This window comes from Bison bison, unplaced genomic scaffold, assembly GCF_000754665.1.
Source record: "Bison bison bison isolate TAMUID 2011002044 unplaced genomic scaffold, Bison_UMD1.0 scf7180017864239, whole genome shotgun sequence".
In the NCBI taxonomy this organism is placed as follows: domain Eukaryota; kingdom Metazoa; phylum Chordata; class Mammalia; order Artiodactyla; family Bovidae; genus Bison; species Bison bison.
In genome coordinates, this window is record NW_011494811.1 from 1,510,429 (window position 1) to 1,519,381 (window position 8,953).

General features: G+C 44.3%; 1 protein-coding gene across 1 annotated transcript in view; it reads right to left on the reverse strand.

Moving 5' to 3' along the window:
- Positions 1-8,953, reverse strand: part of LOC104993503 (cytochrome c oxidase assembly protein COX16 homolog, mitochondrial) — a gene marked incomplete at its 5' end in the record, with an annotated part of 38,339 nt that overhangs the window by 14,613 nt on the left and 14,773 nt on the right. The gene's annotated exons all lie outside the window — the stretch shown is intronic.

Sequence of the window (8,953 nt, forward strand, 5' to 3'; positions counted from 1 at the left end):
GTATTGGGAGTTTCTGCTTCAGCATCAGTCCTTCCAATGAATATTCAGGACTGATTTCCTTTAGGATTGGCTGGTTTGATCTCCTTGCTGTCCAAGGGACTCTCAAGAGTCTTCTCCAACACTGCAGTTTGAAAGCATTTGGCAAAGAACATTTGGCACGCAGCCTTTTTTATAGTCCAACTCTCACATCTGTACATTACTGGAAAAACCATTGCTTTGACTATATGGACTTTTGTTAACAGAGTAATGTCTCTGCTTTTTAATCCACTGCCTAGGTTTGTCATAGCTTTTCTTCCAAGGAGCAAGTGTCTTTTAATTACATGGTTGCAGTGATGGGTATTGTCACCCTGTTTATTTAACTTATATGCAGAGTGCATCATGAGAAACGCTGGGCTGGAAGAAGCACATGCTGGAATCAAGATTGCCAGGAGAAATATCAATAACCTCAAATATGCAGATGACACCACCCTTATGGAAGAAGGTGAAGAGGAATTAAAAAGCCTCTTGATGAAAGTGAAAGAGTAGAGTGAAAAAGTTGGTTTAAAGCTCAACATTTAGAAAACTAAGATCATGGAAACTGGTCCCATCACTTCATGGGAAATAGATGGGGAAACAGTGTCAGACTTTATTTTGGGGGGCTCCAAAATCACTGCAGATGGTGACTGCAGCCATGAAATTAAAAGACGCTTACTCCTTGGAAGGAAAGTTATGTCCAACCTAGATAGCATATTAAAAAGCAGAGATATTACTTTGCCAACAAAGGTCCGTCTAGTAAAGGCTATGGTTTTTTCAGTGGTCATGTATGGATGTGAGTTGGACTGCGAAGAAAGCTGAGCGCTGAAGAATTGATGCTTTTGAACTGTGGTGTTGGAGAAGACTCTTGAGAGTCCCTTCGACTGCAAGGAGTTCCAACCAGTCCATCCTAAAGGAGACCAGTCCTGGGTGTTTATTGGAAGGACTGATGCTGAGGCTGAAACTCCAATACTTTGGCCACCTCAAGAGAAGAGCTGCTGCTGCTATTGCTGCTAAGTCACTTCAGTCATGTCTAACTCTGTGCGACCCCAGAGATGGCAGCCCACCAGGCTCCCCCATCCCTGGGATTCTCCAGGCAAGAACACTGGAGTGGGTTGCCATTTCCTTCTCCAATGCATGAAAGTGAAAAGTGAAAGTGAAGTCGCTCAGTCATGTCCGACCCTCAGTGACCCCATGGACTGCAGCCTACCAGGCTCCTCCGTCCATGGGATTTGCCAGGCAAGAGTACTGGAGTGGGTGCCATTGCCTTCTCTGCAAGCGAAGAGCTGACTCATTGGAAAAGACCCTGGTGCTGGGAGGGATTGGGGGCAGGAGGAGAAGGGGACCACAGAGGATGAGATGGCTGATGGCATCACTGACTCGATGCACATGAGTTTTGGTCAACTCTGGGAGTTGGTGATGGACAGGGAGGCCTAGCGTGCTGCGATTCATGGGGTCGCAAAGAGTCGGACACGACTGAGCGACTGAACTAAACTGAACTGAGTGATGGGTAGCTTAATAAAAATGGGGATAAAAAGTGCCATGAAAATTCAGGTTGAATGGTAATTGGTGTTGTGTCTTGCTATCTGTGAATCTTTAATGCTCGTGCTTTTACTACCAGATATCGTGCAATCATCAGTTGTTTATGAATGTCTGGTTTTCACTCATTCTACAACCATCCAGTATACCTTTTGGGGAATCATTAGAAGGCTCGAAAAACACAGAGATGAAAAGATATGATCCCTGCCTTTAAGAGGCTGGCATACTAGTAGGCACACATGAACCATCTAGCTTGGGAAACAGCCCCTCACGTGTGCTGTTTGCACAGATGAGTCAGAGAAAGCCTCACCTATTTTCACCTCAAACTGCACTTGACCAGTGAGACTTTTCTAGGTGACCTATAGAGGTCAGCAGGGACTTGGTTCCCTGGTGGCTCAGACAGTAAAGAATCTGCTTGCAATGTGGGAGACTCGGGTTCTGTCCCTAGGTCAGGAAGATCCCCTGGAAGAGGGCATGGCAACCCACTCCAGTATTCTTGCCTGGAGAATCCCATGGACAGAGGAGCCTGGGGGGTCCCAAAGAGTTGGACACGACTGAAGCAACTAGGCCACACAGAGAGTTAGAGAATGTAAAACTGGGAAAAAAGCTTCAGATCACCCATGTTTGACTGAGATCCTCCTTTTATGAAAAGGATAGATAAGGCCAGAGTAGAAAGGCGACATGCCCAAGGTCACACAGCTGGTTAGTGGAAGATTCTGGACTGAAATCCAGTTACTCTGACCACCAGTTAAGACAGTCCTTCTGTTTACTTTCAGTTTTAAGGGTGAGTGGGAACCATTATTTTTTCCCAAGGGTGATAAACTCTGCATGTCTCTATGAGTGTAGGTGAGGAAACAAGCCTCTGAGAGTTTGTAACATTTGTAACAAATGTTTAAAACAGTTTTTGGCATTTGTAACAATGCAAGGTGAATACCTACTAAGAATGCTTATCTAATGAACAGATGGATGTGTGTGAACAAGGAGAAGGGGAGCCGCCATATGTACAATATTATCTGACTCAACACAAACAGACAAACCAGGGACACATTAATGTTGCTGCTGCTGTTGCTGCTGCTGTCGCTTCAGTCGTGTCCGACTCTGTGCGACCCCATAGACGGCAGCCAATCAGGCTCCTCCGTCCCTGGGATTCTCCGGGCAAGAACACTGGAGTGGGTTGCCATTTCCTTCGCCAATGCAGGAAAGTGAAAGTGAAAGCGCTCAGTCGTGTCCAACTCTTCGAGACCCCATGGACTGCAGCCCACCAGGCTCCTCCATCCATGGGATTTTCCAGGCAAGAGTGCTGGAGTGGGGTGACATTAATGTTAGCACACATTAATGTTTGTCCCCTGAGTACAAAGCCTGGGTGAGGGAGAACATATCTGTGGGTGACGTCTGTAAGCACCAGGTGTGCAGGGAGTCCAGTCTGTGATCCCAGGATTAGCCTTACCCTCCTGGGGCTTCATTTCATTATCTTCCTGAACATTAAATAACTAGATCTCTAAGGATTATCTCAGATCTATGTCATATCACAGACCTCAAGGAGGGAATGGACTTCATTTCACGGACATGTCTCGTGGTCTTGTGACACTGTACCCTTTTGTGTATGGGGGGGGGGGGGTCTCTTGCTGAAAATTGTATTGGGTAGAAAAGGAGCATCCCTACCTCTTAATATCCAATGCGTCTGGCTCCACTCCCAAATCCCAAGGCCCATTTCTCTCCTCTGTTCATGAGAAATGAGAACTTGGAAAAAAGCTAAAGGGTTTGGTTTTGAACTGCCCATAGCTGATGAAATAGCTTTGGGCTGTTTAAATTTTTAGCACCTAGCTGGCCATTTATTTCATTTCATATCCCAATCCATACCTAGTGAAATCAAAGTCCTGTGACTATTTATTCTCTCAACTGTCATGAAAAGTGGCCCCCTCCCCCAGATGGAGCTGATTTCTTTGATTACATTTCACACTGCCATTCTGAGGCCACCTGCCACTACTCAGGACTAGATCTGCACCAAAGCTTCTGTGCTGCTGTGTCAGGTAGACAACGAGGCACAGGGGAGGGGAGTGGAAAAAGAATACCAGTGGAGAACAGTTCATCTCTTTTGGAAACTACTTTCTGGCACTTGACAAGTCAGTTAAGGAGAGTAACTGACTAAAGGTTTGCTGGGCAAATTCTGCTACCTGCCTCCAACATCTGAGAGCAGGCTTAGCTGCTCTAGCTGGGTCTGTGATCCCTAGCACAAGGAACTATAATAACATGACTGGAGGGCATCCTTGGTGCTGAGTTAAATTACAATTTGTTTCCCAAGAAATGAGAATTAACCTGAGCTTAATTCCTATCCGTAGAAAATAAAAATCAGATTAATTAAAAGGTTATACACCCTGACTCCCCATGACTTTCACTGACATTCTTGTAGGGAATAGGCTCATTTAAGTTCATCTTGATCTCATCAACTAATGGATTGTTGTTGTGTAGTTGCTCAGTCGTGTCCTATTCCTTGGGACCCCATGGACTGTAGCCCGTCAGGCTCCTCTGTCTATGGGATTCTCCAGGCAAAAATATTGGAGTGGGTTGCCATTTCCTTCTCCAGGGGGTCTTCCCAATCCAAGGATCAAACCCATCTCCTGCGTTGATAGGTGGATTCTTTACCACTGAGCCACCAGGGACACCCACAACTAATGGACGTGAGATTTAAATTCAGGTTCCAGCCCTTCTGCTCAGCTTGGCTCTGTGGTGCATTGCAGGGCACAGAATCACACCCGGTGCTGGGGACCAGCCTCCTGATAGGCACAAGGTTACAGCGGGAATGTAAGTTCTGTGAAGAAAAAGGTGCTAGCAATGGAAACATTCAGTCTGACGCTGGTCAGGATGAGGTGGACTGAAATACAGTCCCCAGCTTTGGGAAATTTGCAAAGCAATCACTGATCAGTTTTGGTGTGTTTCACCTATGAGTTAAGGAAAGGTACAAAACGCACTTTATTGGCAGCAGAAACATTAGAGAGCCTGGACTGATAAAATGTTAGGAAGTCACCAGTCAGGCAGACCAGCGGGTTTCTTCTTTGGACAAATTCCAGCAGAAAAGGAAATGGAAAGGATTAATTCATGTGCCGATTCACTGAGTGATTGTAAAGAACCATATTGCATAGGAATCTGGAATGTCAGGTCCATGAATCAGGGTAAATTGTAAGCGGTCAAACAGGAGATGGCAAGAGTGAACATTGACATCTTAGGAATCAGTGAACTAAAATGAATGGAAATGGGCAAATTTAATTCAGATGACCATTATGTCTACTACTGTGGGCAAGAATCCATTAGAAGAAATGTAGTAGCCCTCATAGTCAACAGAAGAGTCTGAAATGCAGTACTTGAGTGCAGTCTCAAAAAGGACAGAATGATGTCGGCTGATTACCATTCAAGCTCACTCTAACAGAAGTCTATGCCCCAAGCAATAATGCCGAAGAAAGCTTAAATTGATGAGTTCTATGAAGACCTACAGGACCTTCTAGAGCTAACACCAAAGAAGGTGTCCTTTTCATCATGGGGGGATTGGAATGTAAAAGTAGGAAAGCAACAGTTACCTGGAATAACAGGCAAGTTTGGCCTTGGACTACAAAATGAAGCAGGGAAAAGGCTAACAGAGTTTTGCCAAGAGAACACACTGGTCATAGCAAACACCCTCTTTCAACAACACAAGAGGTGACTCTACACATAGACATCATCAGATGGTCAACACCAAAATCAGATTAATTATATTCTTTGCAGCCAAAGATGGAGAAGCTCTATACAGCTAGCAAAAACAAGACAAAGAGCTGACTGTGGCTCAGATCATGAACTCCTTATTGCAAAACTTAGGCTTAAATTGAAGAAATACAGAAAACCAGTTGGCCATTCAGGTATGACCTAAATCAAATCCCTTGTGAGTATACAGTGGAAGTGACAAACAGATGCTCTTCCATATGATCTGCTCTGTTTCCAGTGATTACTAATGCATTCTTCATTTTATATACTGGGTTTTTCAGCTGCCAAATTTATGTTTGGTTCTTTTTTAGAGTTTCAATATCCTTATTAAAGTATTCTGTTCATTAATTTTATTGCTAAGCCGATTGAACTGGGTTTCTGAGTTTTCTTGTACCTCGTTGAGTTTCTTTGTGACAGCTATTTTGAATTCTTTATCAATTAGATTGGTGGTTCATTATTAAAGAATCCACCTTCCAATGCAGGAGACAGGTTTAATCCCTGGATTGTGAAGATCCTCTGGAGAAGGAAATAGTAACACTCTCCAGTATTCTTACTTAGGAAATCCCATGCAGAAAGGAGCCTGTTGGGCTACAGTCCATGGCATCACAAAAGAGTTGGCCATGACTTAGCAACCAAAAACAACAATCAGTTAGATTGCTGTATTCCATGATTTTAAGTTTGGTTTCTGGAAAACTATCATTTTCTTTCTGTGGAAGTGTTACTGTGGGTATTTATAGTGTTTGGTAAGTTGTTCATCTACTGATGCATTTCAAGTAACAAATACCCTTCTACTTGATTCTAATGATTCATTAGAAATTAAAGGCTTTTATTCTGCTTTCCCGTTGCTGCTGTTGTTGTTCATCCCTCAGTCCTGTCTGACTCTTTGCAACCCCATGGACTTGGGAAGATCCCCTGGAAGACGAAATGGCAAACCACTCCAGTATTCTTGCCTGGAGAATCCCATGGACAGAGGAGCCTGGTGGGCCACAGTCCATAGGGTTGCAAAGAGTTGGACATGACTGAAGTGACTTAGCACACACACACACGTATGCAAAAAGAGCCCCTCAATTTTTAGGGCAAGATTTCCTCTAGCATCAGTTCAGTCACTCGGCCACGTCCAACTCTCTGTGACCCCATGGACTGCAACACGCCAGGCTTCACTGTCCTTCACCATCTCTCAAAGCTTGCTCAAACTCATGTCCATCAAGTCAGTGATGCCATCCAACCATCTCATCCTCTGTCATCCCCTTCTCCTCCTGCCTTCAATCTTTCCCAGCATCAGGGTCTTCCAATGAGTCAGTTCTTCACATAAGGTGGTCAAAGTATTGGAGTTTTAGCATCAGTCCATCCAATGAATATTCAGGACTGATTTCATTTAGGATTGACTGGTCTGATCTCTTCACAGTGTAAGGGACTCTGAAGAGTCTTCTTCAACACTATAGTTTAAGGCATCAATTCTTTGGCACTCAGCTTTTTTTATGGTCCAACTCTCACCTCCATACATGACTACTGGAAAAAACCATAGCTTTGACTATATGGACCTTTGTTGGCAAAGTAATGTCTCTGCTTTTTAATATGCTGTCTAGGTTGGTCATAGCTTTTCTTCCAAGGAGCAAACGTCTTTTAATTTCATGGCTTCAGTCACCATCTGCAGTGATTTTGGAGCCCAAGAAAATAAAGTCTGTTTTCTAGTAGGTGGCACTATATAGCACAAGGTTTTGGTTTCTCTTGCTTGAGCTGCCTCTGGCTAGAATTGAGTGTTGCCAATTTATACCCTTCACTTCCTCTGTCAGAGGTGTCACCCTGAGGCCTTGTTATGGCTTCTTGTGCCTCTAGAGTCAGTGGTGCCTTGGTATTGCCAGTATCACTGGAGTTTCTGCCTGGGGCACCAGGATGGTGGGCTCTTCTGCCATGTGTAGGATCTCCTGAGTGTTGGGTTCTGCTGCTGCTGGGAGAGAGGGAGGCTGGAGGCCTGGAGAGATGAGAGCCAGGATGCATGGGAGCCTCTGCTGTGTTCAGTGTTTTAAGCTTCATAGGCTCTGCTGCTGTGGGATTGGAGGAAAGGCTCTGGCATCATGTGTACCTCAGTGGCTGGATGGTCAGTGTCCCAGGCCCCACTGCCACTGCTGCCCAGTTACCTGTGGCCACAGGTGCACACGTAACTGCAGCCTGGAGGCTAGAGTTGAACACACCACCTGCCCTGCTATTGCTGCATTCTCTGGAGAGCCGGGGTTGTGGGTACCAGCTCCACTATTCCCCTGGCCCCACCTCCTCTGTCTGTTCCAGTCCACCCACCTTTAGATGTACGGGTATGTGGAGTTCGTTGGCATCCTCGTATGTTTGGTAGAAGCACCTCTGTCGAGTTGTGGATGTTCTACTGGGTGTATAACGAAGGGGAGACACTGTGTCATTCTGCCATGCTGCTGTTGTCACAAGACTCCATCTCTTAATGGCAAAATGGCAAGATCACCTAGCATAAGAAAATGTGGGTTGGGAGATGTCATTGGAAAATATTATGTCAGATATACATATATGTGTGTGTGTGTGTGTGTGTGTGTGTGTGTGTGTGTGTGTTTATGTATATACACAAAGAGAAATAGTTTTTTTCCCCCAAAGAACAACAATATTAGTAAATTAGTCTCAACTTTTTTTCTGTTCTTTCTCAAGAATCAAGGTTTTCCCCCTGTGAGTGTCACTTCCTTCTCCTCTCCTCAGTATTTTGTAATAGCACATATGACTGCTATACACAAAAACATATTCTTAGATCAGGTAACTACTGAAGGCAAAATGGCAGGTCTACACAGTTCCTCACCTTAGTACGTGGACTTTTATAAAGAGGAGAATGGTTTGGCTTCTCAGGTTTTATTGCTAATCAAAAAATAGAGAATGAGGTATTGTCCCTAAAATTTAGATGCTACATGGATCTTGGTTTACTGGGCTTTTCCTAGAATTCTGAAGCAGATTTGCCAGTACTCTAGTGCCCTTTTTCCTGAATGTCAACTAATAACTTTTACTGTTTATTTTTTATTGCTATCTTCGTGTTGTCTTCTGCTATTGAAGGAACATTCGTACTGCATGCTTGAACTTATATTAGTAGGTAACCAAGTGCAATTTTGAATGTAACACAAAGACTTCGGAATTAATGGGGTGGGTGTTCTCTTAATGTAGCCCAGGGCCAGAGAAAGAAGGTGCCTCATACTCTAGTTAACTTCAGTTTGCTATAATGTAGTTGGATTACTAGACGCTTTCAGTCAAAGAGTGCCGCTCCTAATTCTGTCCACCTCCAAGGTAACCCTGCTTTCCACAGGTAATTACATATAACTCTAGACACACGTGGATCCCTCAGCATCTTGCAGCATATAGTGCTTCCCAAACCCTGTGTCCCATTTCTATACCTTTTGGTAATATCTGTGCACTACTTTACCATCGACATTGGTTTTCTATTGTTGGGGTAACAAATTACCACAAACTTAGTGGCTTAATTTTTTTTTTTTTTATTTCACAGTTCTGGAGGTCTGAGTCTGATGTGGGTCTCACTGGGCTAAAATCAGGGTGTTGTCAGGGTTGTATTCCTTTCTGCAGGCCCTAAGAGAGACTCTCTCTCCTTGCCTTCCCTGGCTTCTGGAGGCCATTCACTTTCATAGGCTTTTGGCCCCTTCCTCTACCTCAA